The sequence below is a fragment of the Lampetra planeri genome, chromosome 24, assembly GCF_965212315.1.
Source record: "Lampetra planeri chromosome 24, kcLamPlan1.2.h2, whole genome shotgun sequence".
NCBI lineage: Eukaryota > Metazoa > Chordata > Hyperoartia > Petromyzontiformes > Petromyzontidae > Lampetra > Lampetra planeri.
This window is the reverse complement of record NC_136130.1, coordinates 2,853,576-2,864,013: the sequence shown is the minus strand read 5'-3', so window position 1 is coordinate 2,864,013 and position 10,438 is coordinate 2,853,576.

Genomic DNA, 10,438 nt, shown 5'->3' with positions numbered 1-10,438 from the left:
TTGATAGCGCAGCTCGTTAATCACTGCGCCACCGTTCCCACACTATCTCAGGTATATAGTTACCTGTGCTTACCCGTGTGTGAGTCCAACACTGCTTATCGTGTCTGGTGTCTACTGAATCTATTCATTATGTGTATCTGCGTATACATCACCTCCGTCTGTCAGACCGTGTCTGCATCGTAACCTCGTTCTCAACCCGTCCCGTGTGTACATTGTGCTCGGCATTCGTTCACAATGGACCTTGCTTTCGCAAAAACCAAAGCAACAAAAAAAACCATCACCCGCATCGCCCTGAAACGCGCCCCAATCTTGTCGGATCTCGGAAGCTAAGCCGGGTTGAATAACGAAGTCTTGAACGTCTGAACAGGTGTCGTCACGCACTCCTTGCGAGTACCAGTCACTCGCTGGCATGGGCACCGTGGCTGACGCGCAATTAGCACGGAGCACGCCGCTTCAAGGCTGTTGCAGGACTGGCTCAGGCTCGAGGATGCCATCGCAAACGTCCCGCCACCGTGGCGAGATGTTAACTCCCTCGCCCGGTATGCAGGAGGTCGTGGGTTCAATCCCGACTCCTGCCGCCTGCTGTATATTTGGAGTCTGCGTGTTCTCTCTCTCTCCCTATGGTCGCGTGGACTTTTCTCCGGGTCCTCCGTTTGCGCCCCCCCCCCCCAACATTTATAATCACACGTGCTTTTACAGTATTTGACTGCTATACATTTCCACACGATAAGCCACTTCGTTCACCTATAATTGGTGATAGCCAGGTCGCTTCTGAAAAAATAGAACCACGTAGCTCAGCGTGCCTTGTCTGGCAATAATAATAATGATAATTAAAGGTTAAGTTTTAACTGTCGCCGGTCAACCTGGGTCAAGGTGGACTCTACCACAGCCGGCGGGCATCGATCGTGAACGTCGAGGCTAGGGGGACACGGGGCGCAGCGGATCGGGCCTGGTTCGAACTTGGCAGACAGGCAGAGGCATGATGCTCGTCTTGGTTACACATAGACTGACATTACCTTGCTAATTTTTCATTAACTTTTACATACTTCTCTCATTAAAATACACATGCTAATCCTACACGCTAATCTGAGCTCCTATGCGCTACGGAAGCTCATTAACTTTGCACTATAATCCAACATGCTCATCTAAGTTCAGTTCCCTTTAACATGCCACGCCATTTTTTACCTTTACACTATAATACCCCATTGACACTACTTCGGCTACCTTTGTTCTCAACAACGTATATAAACTCATGCTGGAAACAGCTTCTGTTCACAATGCAGCAGACATCGCGGCTATCGCGATTTTCACCTGAAGACGGGCGCTTGTGTTGCGTTCGAAACGTCGTGATTCATTTTGTGTCATTTTTACCTACGTGACTTTACCGAAAGAACCAAAGAGTATGTAGAAGCATGGCGCATTATATGAATTGGCTGCACGGGAAGGGACTCCGTATGGTGTTCGCACCATTGGAATACAAATGTACCTTCTTACCATACGTACGATCCAGTCCTGTGTTTAGCGCCTGCCTGTCTGCACATTGTATATACCTTATATACACGGTGGTCACCCATCCGAGCAATAAACAGACTCCAGCTTGGTTTTGCATCTGACGTCTGATGAGACTGGGTGACATGTGACTGATCTGGTAATCGGGCCGGGCACTCTAACAGGCGCTATAGGCTTCTGCTGCGGAGTTGCGTTGCTTGCAGCGAAGGGCAGTGAGACCAACTCCACTGTTGTACGGTACTGCACTCTGCAGTACAATGGTCACGCTAGTTATCCTAATGTCCAGAGTCTACGGTCGACCGCTTGTGTTGCGATCGAAACGTCGTGGGTTTTTTGCTTTCATTATTTTCAATATATAAATATTTTTGTAATTTAATAAAATGTTATTTTAAAAAAAAATATATCTACGTTACTTTACCGCTAGAACCAAGAATATAAATTCACTAGCGGTAAGTACCCAGCGTTGCCCGAGCGAAAAAGGCAGACACACACATGGACTTACACACAAACATCGACCCACACACATAGAAACCCATCGACTTACACGCACACAAACACATATGTACTCACACACACAGACATCGACTTTAGAGACACACATGTAGTTACATACACAAATCGACTCACACACACATAGACTTACACTGACATATCGACTCACACATACATACATAGACTCAACAACAACAACCGCCATTTGCCACTAAGTGGCGTTGACGTCACCACGACGCTTGTGCCAGGCCATGTGCATTTTAAGGCCACGTGAAGTGCCGAACGGCCGCTGGCAGGAGGTCACGGTGCAGACCCAGGTGCAACGGGTCGACTGACTGAGACGACTGGCTGATGCACCACCTGTGCCCTCTACCGTGCCAACTTGCTGTGCTTCAGCCACCCGGCGCTTCGCTCGTTGTTCTGAGCGTCGCTCCTCCGCCCTCCGTTGTTGTTGGAGGGCGACTGCCTCCAACTGGCCAGTAGCGTCCTTCACGAGGCTCCTCCACAGAGGCCGATCTTGACACCGCTGGTACCAGTCATCGACAAGTCCACTCAGCTCCACATCGTCCTGTACCACATCACCCCATCTCTTCTCTAGCCCGTGCCGCGCCCGTTTAGCCCCCTCTATCCGGCAGAACAAAAGGTGTTTAGGCATGCGGTGGCTGGGCATGCAGGCTACATGGCCCAGCCAACGTAGCCTTCCCTTCTGTAGGAGGTCACCAATGGGACTTTGTCCAGATCTTTCAAGGATTTGTGAGCTCATCACACAATCCAGCCTGGTGAAACCCAGGATGGATCGTAGGCAGGCCAGCCTAAATGTTTGTAACCGGCGAAGATGTTGCATTAGGGGGGTCCAAGTTTCGCAAGCGTAGAGAAGGGAGGGAATGACCGTGGGCGAGAAGACCTGGAGCTTCGTGCGGAGCGAGAGACCAGGTAGCTTCCACACAGCGTTACGCAACCGATGAAAAGATATTTCCGCTCGACTGATTCGGAGCGAGACCTCTGGTGTTAAACCGGAGCCGGTCATGAGCACACTGGGCAGGTATGGGAAACTCTGCACTCTCTCCACAACTGGCCCATCATCAATTATGAGTTGTGGGGGTGGATTGTCCCATGGTACAAAATACCCAGGCAGGTACTTTGTTTTGGTGGGGTTGATGGTAAGGCCCCCACCTCTTAGTGGCAAGCTCCAGGTTCAGCAGCAGCGCGTCGAACTCCTCTTCTGAGTGAGCATTAATTACCAGATCATCGACACACATAACGTGGTTGACCAATAGGGAGCCATCCCTTGACCGCACCCGGGCATCGATCAGCCTCCCATTGTATCTGTACCATATGGGAATTCTTCCGGTACAGGCATTGAAGGCTTAACGAACTACGTGGTCTAAATATATGTAAAATAATCTGGGAGGCAGATGACATCACTGTCGCACCCCAAGGTGTAGAGGGAATGGCTCAGACTCACAGCCACGTAGTTTGACGTGGGGCCGCTCACCATCATGAAGGTCCTTAAGGATCGTGAGCAGAGGGTCAGAGACTCCGAAAGCACGAAGAGCAACCCAGAGGCCAGGCCTACTGATGGTATCATAGGCCTTGAGCAAGTCAATAAAGCACACACATGGACTAACACGACTTCACATGGACCTACAGGCACGCAAAGAAATTGACTTACACTGACTAACATGGAGCCACACACACACAGCGACTAACACACACACACTAGCACTCTCTCTCACACACACACGCTCTCACACACCCACACACTCTCACACACACACTAACACTCTCTCTCACACACACACTCTCACACACACACACTCTCTCACACACACACTCTCTCACACACCCACACACTCTCACACACACACTAACACTCTCTCTCACACACACACTCTCTCACACACACACTCTCTCACACACACACTCTCACACACACACACACACTCTCTCACACACACACTCTCTCACACACACACTCTCACACACACACACTAACACTCTCACACGCTTGGTGCATCAACTGCACACAGCTGCTGGCTGTGTGGTCACAATGTTCATCTCCGCGTCTCTCTCTCGCCGGGGGTGTCCGGGCCGAGCGCCACACTTGACACAACAAATCTGCTGCCACCATCGACCACAGCCCTGGGGCAGACTAAACACGGGGGGGGAGCATGCGGGAAGAGTACGGGTGAGACCCCGCGGGAAGAGAGGGTTGGTGGCTATGTGTGGCTATGTGTGGGGTGTGTGTGTGTGGCTATGTGTGGGGTGTGTGTGGCTATGTGTGAGGTGTGTGTGTGGCTATGTGTGGGGTGTGTGTGTGGCTATGTGTGGGGTGTGTGTGGCTATGCGGGTGGTGGGGAGCGGTGGTGTAGCGGTTAGCGCCTAGAGACACGAGTTCGATTCCCACTCATGGTGCATTGCGCTCATCCACCTGCCACCTCTCCCCCCACACAAAGATCCCCCGTATATACAGGAGGGTCCTGCCGACACCAGTGACGATTATCTAAACCGGTCCTGGGCATCATCTAGGTCAGCCTCAAATAGGTACCTGGTGTGGTGTGTAAAAATATCGTCACTGGGGGGACAAAGGCGGTCGGGCGTGGTGCTGGCCACCCACCCCTTCGTGTGCCCTGTCGGCCTTGATAGGTGCTCGCTAGCATCACTTGTCCCGACAGTCTGTTGAGGCTATACGGGGAGATCGTTGTATCTTTGGTATAGTGACTAACGCACTGCACTACAAACCCGGTTGACCCCCCCGGTCACGACCAATATCAGTTGGCGAATATTCTGGGGCCTCTCCTAGGTCGACTCAGCCTTACGCGAGTACCCGCTGCGGTGTGTTAAACATCAGCACTTGGGAGACAAAGGTGGCCAGATGTGTGTTGGTCAAAACCCAACCTCCCGTCTGCCGAGCCGGCCTTCATAGGAGCTCGCTAACAGTATCAGGACTTGCCCCAACAGCCTCTTAAATGTTACACGCCAGGTATTTTGTCTTTGTACGTACGGTGCGTGTAACGCCTATACCCTCACCCCCGACGCCTCCTCTTTGACGCCCGAGGCTTCGTGCTCACAGGGACACCGCGGTAAGAACGCGAAACAAAATAAAAGAAACACAACGAAAAAAAATCATCCAAATCTCCCCCTTGACACAGGCGCGACATTGCTTTGGCTAAGCTGCCGCGTGTTGTATCGAGGAGCCAAAGGGCTCTTAAGGGCTGTAGGATGCTGGTGCGTTAGCGCGCGTGGGGTGGGCGAGTGGGTGAGTGGCTGGGTGGGTTTGGTGGGTTGGGTAAGGGGAATGGGTGGGTGAGGGAATGTGTAAATTGGCATACAGGTCGGGTGATGTAAAATCATTGGTGGCGAGAAGTTAACTACCTTGCCTGGTATATTGGAGGTCGTGGGTTCGATCCCAACCCTGACACCTGCTGTATATTGGAGTTTGGGTGTCTCTCCCAGTGGTCGCGTGGATTTTTCTTCGGGTCCTCCGGGTTTCCACTCCGCATTTAAGAGCACGCGTTTCGAGCATTTGTCTGCTATACCTTTTGTAAAGCAGCTATAATCTATGGCTAAATAGCTCAGTTGGTCTTACCTGGTAAAAAATAGTTTTAGTTTATCCTTCGGATATCCTCGTCCCTGTCAAATGAATGCGGAATGTCCACCATTGTCCCAGCGCTCTAGACCGGATATGAGCACCACTTCAACAGCCATTTGAGCAGAAAATCACATTGACTTGTGACTTTGGGTGGGTGAATCATCATGTCTGCGTTTGAATAGGTAGACGGAGGAGGGATGTTCTTCGAGATTTCGGGAATACACATATATAATAGCCCAGATCTGTCCCTCTGTCATTCTGTGACTGTGATTAACGCGCCACGGATTGGTTGAAGTGCATCACGTGACCGCGCGCCCCTGGATTGGTTGAAGTGCGTCACGTGACCGCGAGCTGCCCACTTCGTGTTGTGGTGCACCCCGCACCTCGGAGGCCCGAGAAGCAGTAAGATCAAGGCCACAGCGCCGGAGACGCAAGCCACGGAAAGCTGTCGATCCACTCACACACGGCTCACTCATATACACAGCTCACTCACTCACACACAATCGCATGCAGCTCAGAGGAGACGGGTGAATCAGAGTGAGGCAGAGCCGTGCTCCGTCCACTGCTGCCCTGAGGGACCCCCGTGCTCTCCGCTGCTGCCCTGAGGCAGAGCCGCGCTGTCTCCACTGCTGCCGTGAGGGAGCCAGACGCGCTCTGTCCACTGCTGCCCTGAGGGAGAGCCGTGCTGTCTACTGCTGCCCTGAGGGAGAGCCGTGCTCTGTCCATTACATTAGTACTCGAGTTTTTTTGGTGCTTGAATCCGCTGCTGGATGAAGGCCGACCGCACACTGTGCGAGTGAATCGTAAGGATTTACTTGACCAGTCTGTTGGGGGCCGCCGCAGGCTGTGGTTGTTGGGGGCCGCTGCACGCTGTGGTTGCTCGGGGACGTCGCAGGCTGTTGTTGTGCGGGGGTGCCGCAGGCGCCGCAGGCGCCCCTGCAAATAAGAATACGAGACACGAAATTTCGGAAGATCCAGATTTGTTTCATTTCATCCTAAAATGTCACTTCCACGCTTTTCTCGCCAAAAGTGGGCATCACGTGGCAATCAGGTGAGATCGCTGTTATTAGCATGAAGGCACCGTCACATGCTGCATTGAAACTATGAATATGATCCAGATCTGTAGTTTTCCTTAAAAATCCCCCAAAAATATATCAATGTTTTTATTTTTAAAAACGCCAAACTCATCCCTCGTAGATAGGTAGGTGGAGACTGGGTGAACAGCCAGGTAAGGTGGATTGGTAAAGTAGGATTCGTAGCACATTGTGTTAATCACTTCACCACCGCTCTTTACTTTACAGCATTAACAAGTTTCGATTTAAAGCTTTCGTGACTGCAGCGATTCATATTCTTGGTTCTTTCAGTAAAGTCACGTAGAAGGGAAATAATAAAATAATAAAAATAAAACAAATTGTATTAACAGTAATATTTTATCAAATTGTATTGTTTAATATTTATTATTTTATTATTTCCCTTCTACGTGACTTTACCGAAATAACCAAGAATATAGCATTAACAAGATCAATACCCCACAGTGAACGTACATCGGTGTGTCCTGCGCGACCACATGGGTCTATACTGTACACAGGTCGATAGGTAGGTGGGTGCATGATTGGATGGGTATGTATGCAGGCCGGCAAGCACGATTGGCTACGTACGGTGCAAAAGAAGTTCAACATACATTATTTTATTTGCTAAATGTATTTGACTTTAGGCGTTTCAGTAAACAATGCGTGCAGTAGTGTGAGAGCAAGAAAGTGAGCAATATTCATCTGCAATCCCTGATCGCGATGTATTGAATTAGAGAGAGGAGCACGCACGGATGTTATGAATCACGCGTGTGTGTGCGTGCGTACGTGTTGTCATCGCCGTCGCTGCTGTGTAACCCACAGTCGTGCACTGTGTACAACATTCTCTTGTTGCACATTGCCTCTGTGTCCTTAGTAACGCCTCGATGGGTGCTCACCGCGGGCACGCACGCACGACCGATGCAAAGCGACACAAACTGCAAGCGTCATCACCCCCGGGGGGGGGGGGTGTGGTGGGGTGGAGCCCTCCCGGTGCCCGACGTCTCACACCCGCGCCCGTCAAACGCCGCCACCCCGATCGTCACACGGAACACCGCACTCCGTGGCAGCGCGCGGGGCGCAGCGAGCTGCAGGACGAGGGCAACTGGCGCCGCGGTGGCTAGGAGATGTTAACTACCTCGCCTGGTATGCAGGAGGGCGTGGGTTCGATCTCGGCCCTGACGTCTGCTGCTGTATATTTGGAGTTTGCGTGTCTCTCTCCCCGTGGTCGCTTGGGTTTTTCTCCGGGTCCTCCGGTCCACCCCCCACCCCTCACACACACACACATTTAGAATAAAACACGCGTTTCGAATATTTGGCTGCTATAAATTCCGGCACGATAAGCCACTTCGTGAGGCTATAATTTGTGGGCAGGTCGAATCTGAAAAAAAGCTGTAGAGCTCAGTGCGCCTTTCCTGGTAAAATGAAGGTAGTTCGGTTCATGAAGGTAGTTCAGACATCCTTCATCCTCTGACTTGACAACAGACCCCAACACGATTCACCAGACGCGATTCGACATCAGGTGACCTGTGTTTGCACCGCCTCCACCCCCGCCGTGCGGCCCAAGTCTGGCGCTCTCAATTTTTTTTTATCCCGTTCGGCCGCTGTAAACACGATGGGGTCTACGTGGGCCACATCTTGCCAACGCCACCACTGTCTCTCTAGGAGTGCTGCTACTGCTGCTGCTGATCACTGGCGGATAGATTTGCCGTGATGAATTGCTGGCGCCAGGTGCCACCTTGGCACAACTGAATCAAATAAGGGTGGAGATCATGGAATAGTAAAGTGAAACAAATCAAAACACAACCACACGTCCACGACATTCCCATCGACGGATGTCTAAAATGTGTTATCAGTCCAATATACAGTTATTTGAGTGAACAAATAGGAGGCGTTACTTTGATCGGAACTCCTTATATATACCTATGTACAGACACACATATACAGTGTGCCATGCAAATTATTTGGTGACGCTGCGTCGGCAGTGGTGCACGAGCACAATGAACGAAAATTATCAGCACGTTCGACAATAACAACACCGTGGCCTTAAAAACAAATATTTATATATATATAACGGGGACGTTTCAGGCAATTGTCTTACCTCATAGCACATCTAGAGTACATATATATGGTGTATCACTCTTTGGTGAACTTGTCCTTTGGTGTATTTCAATATTTGGGAATACAACAAAAACGAGTGACTCAAATCGTATCACGCAGGAGCATTTGGTGCAAACTTATTAGGCTTGGGAACGTGAACAGAATGGCAGCTGTCAAATCACTACCGGTGGCTGTGCACTGCCATGCAGGAGGAGCAGGTGTAAGCCATCCATGCCAGGTGTGGATGGACGGCACAGACATGACTGGAGGGAGGGAGAGAGACGGGAACCCGCGGGGAGCGATCGCCTTGACCAAGAGAAGGGAAGGAGTCATCATCAGCCGACTTCTGACGACCTGACGGAGGACGCGAGAGGGAGAGAGGTCTGGCAAGGTGGAAGAGAGAGAGTAATGGATTGCGAGGTGGAAGTGAGAGAGAGATGGGGGGGTTGCAAGGTGGAGCGATATCTTGTCCATAAACACGGTGGGACAGTTCAGCGCGCCGTTTGTGATGTAAACCAACCGATGAAGAATCTAGCGTGTTGCCACCTGCGCTGCCTACCTAACAGAAGATCGCCATTACAAGTCCCCAATCTTTTTGGTCAGTAGCGTAATAATAAAAATAATCACGACGGTGATGAATCGCCACTCAAGACAACGCGTGCGCTCCCCTCCTCGTGTGGTATTGCGAGATATTCTTCCCCCAGTTTTGTCTGCACCCTGGAGGTGGCAACCCCAGCTGAATCCCCACGACGTCCCCCCCCCCCCACCGCGAGGTCGCCCTCTAACGAGGTCCGTAGAGGCGTCAAGAGCGGGGGTGCCGAGGGTGGGGGCGCGGGGGGTGAAGGCTCATGCGGTGGAATGGATTGTGGGTTGTGATAGTTGGTGGGGGAGCGGTAGCGTGCTGGTTAGCGGAACCGGTGAGCCGAGTTCGATTCCCGCTCACGACCAAAATCATTGACGCATATCTCGACCGGTCCTGAGCCTTCCCCATGTCGAGTGTGTGAACACAGGGGAGACAAAGGCGGTTGGGCGTAGTTATGGCCACCCACCCCCTATATGCCGTGTCGACCTTCATAGGCTCTCGCTAACAGCACTTGCCCCAACAGTCTGTGAAATAATATATGGCGGATCTTTGTATTCCCTTCTGGACGTGTGTAGTGTGTGTTGTGGTGTGTATGGCCTTCGTAACTTCACGTTGCATCAGAGTGCAAAAAACATACAAATATCCCCCGTGTAGCCTTAACAGGCTGTTGGAGCAAGTGTAGTTAGCGAGCCTCACAGAGCACCCAGCACGGCAAAAGCGCCGTGGTGACATCACTGCCACTTCGTGTCGAGCGGCGGGTGTTGTGGTGGTGGTGGTGGTGGACGTGTGTGTTTGTGTGTGATGGCGCGTGTGGAAGAAAGCGAAGTAATGAGCACCCCACGCGTTCCAGAGAGCAGTGGCGCTGCGTGTGGTCACGCACAGGGACCTTGTTAGAGTAATTTCCGACGACGGGCAAACGTGTGCGGATGTGTGCACACGCGCGCACGTGTGAGTACGCGCGTGTGATTGCGCGCGCTCACGGTGCTCTGTGTGTAAATGTGACTTGTGTTGTGAGTGCATTCAACTGCACTGGTGTGTGAATCGTTATCATCATCAACACCATGATCCATAATATAGGTGTTTGCATCATCGGAG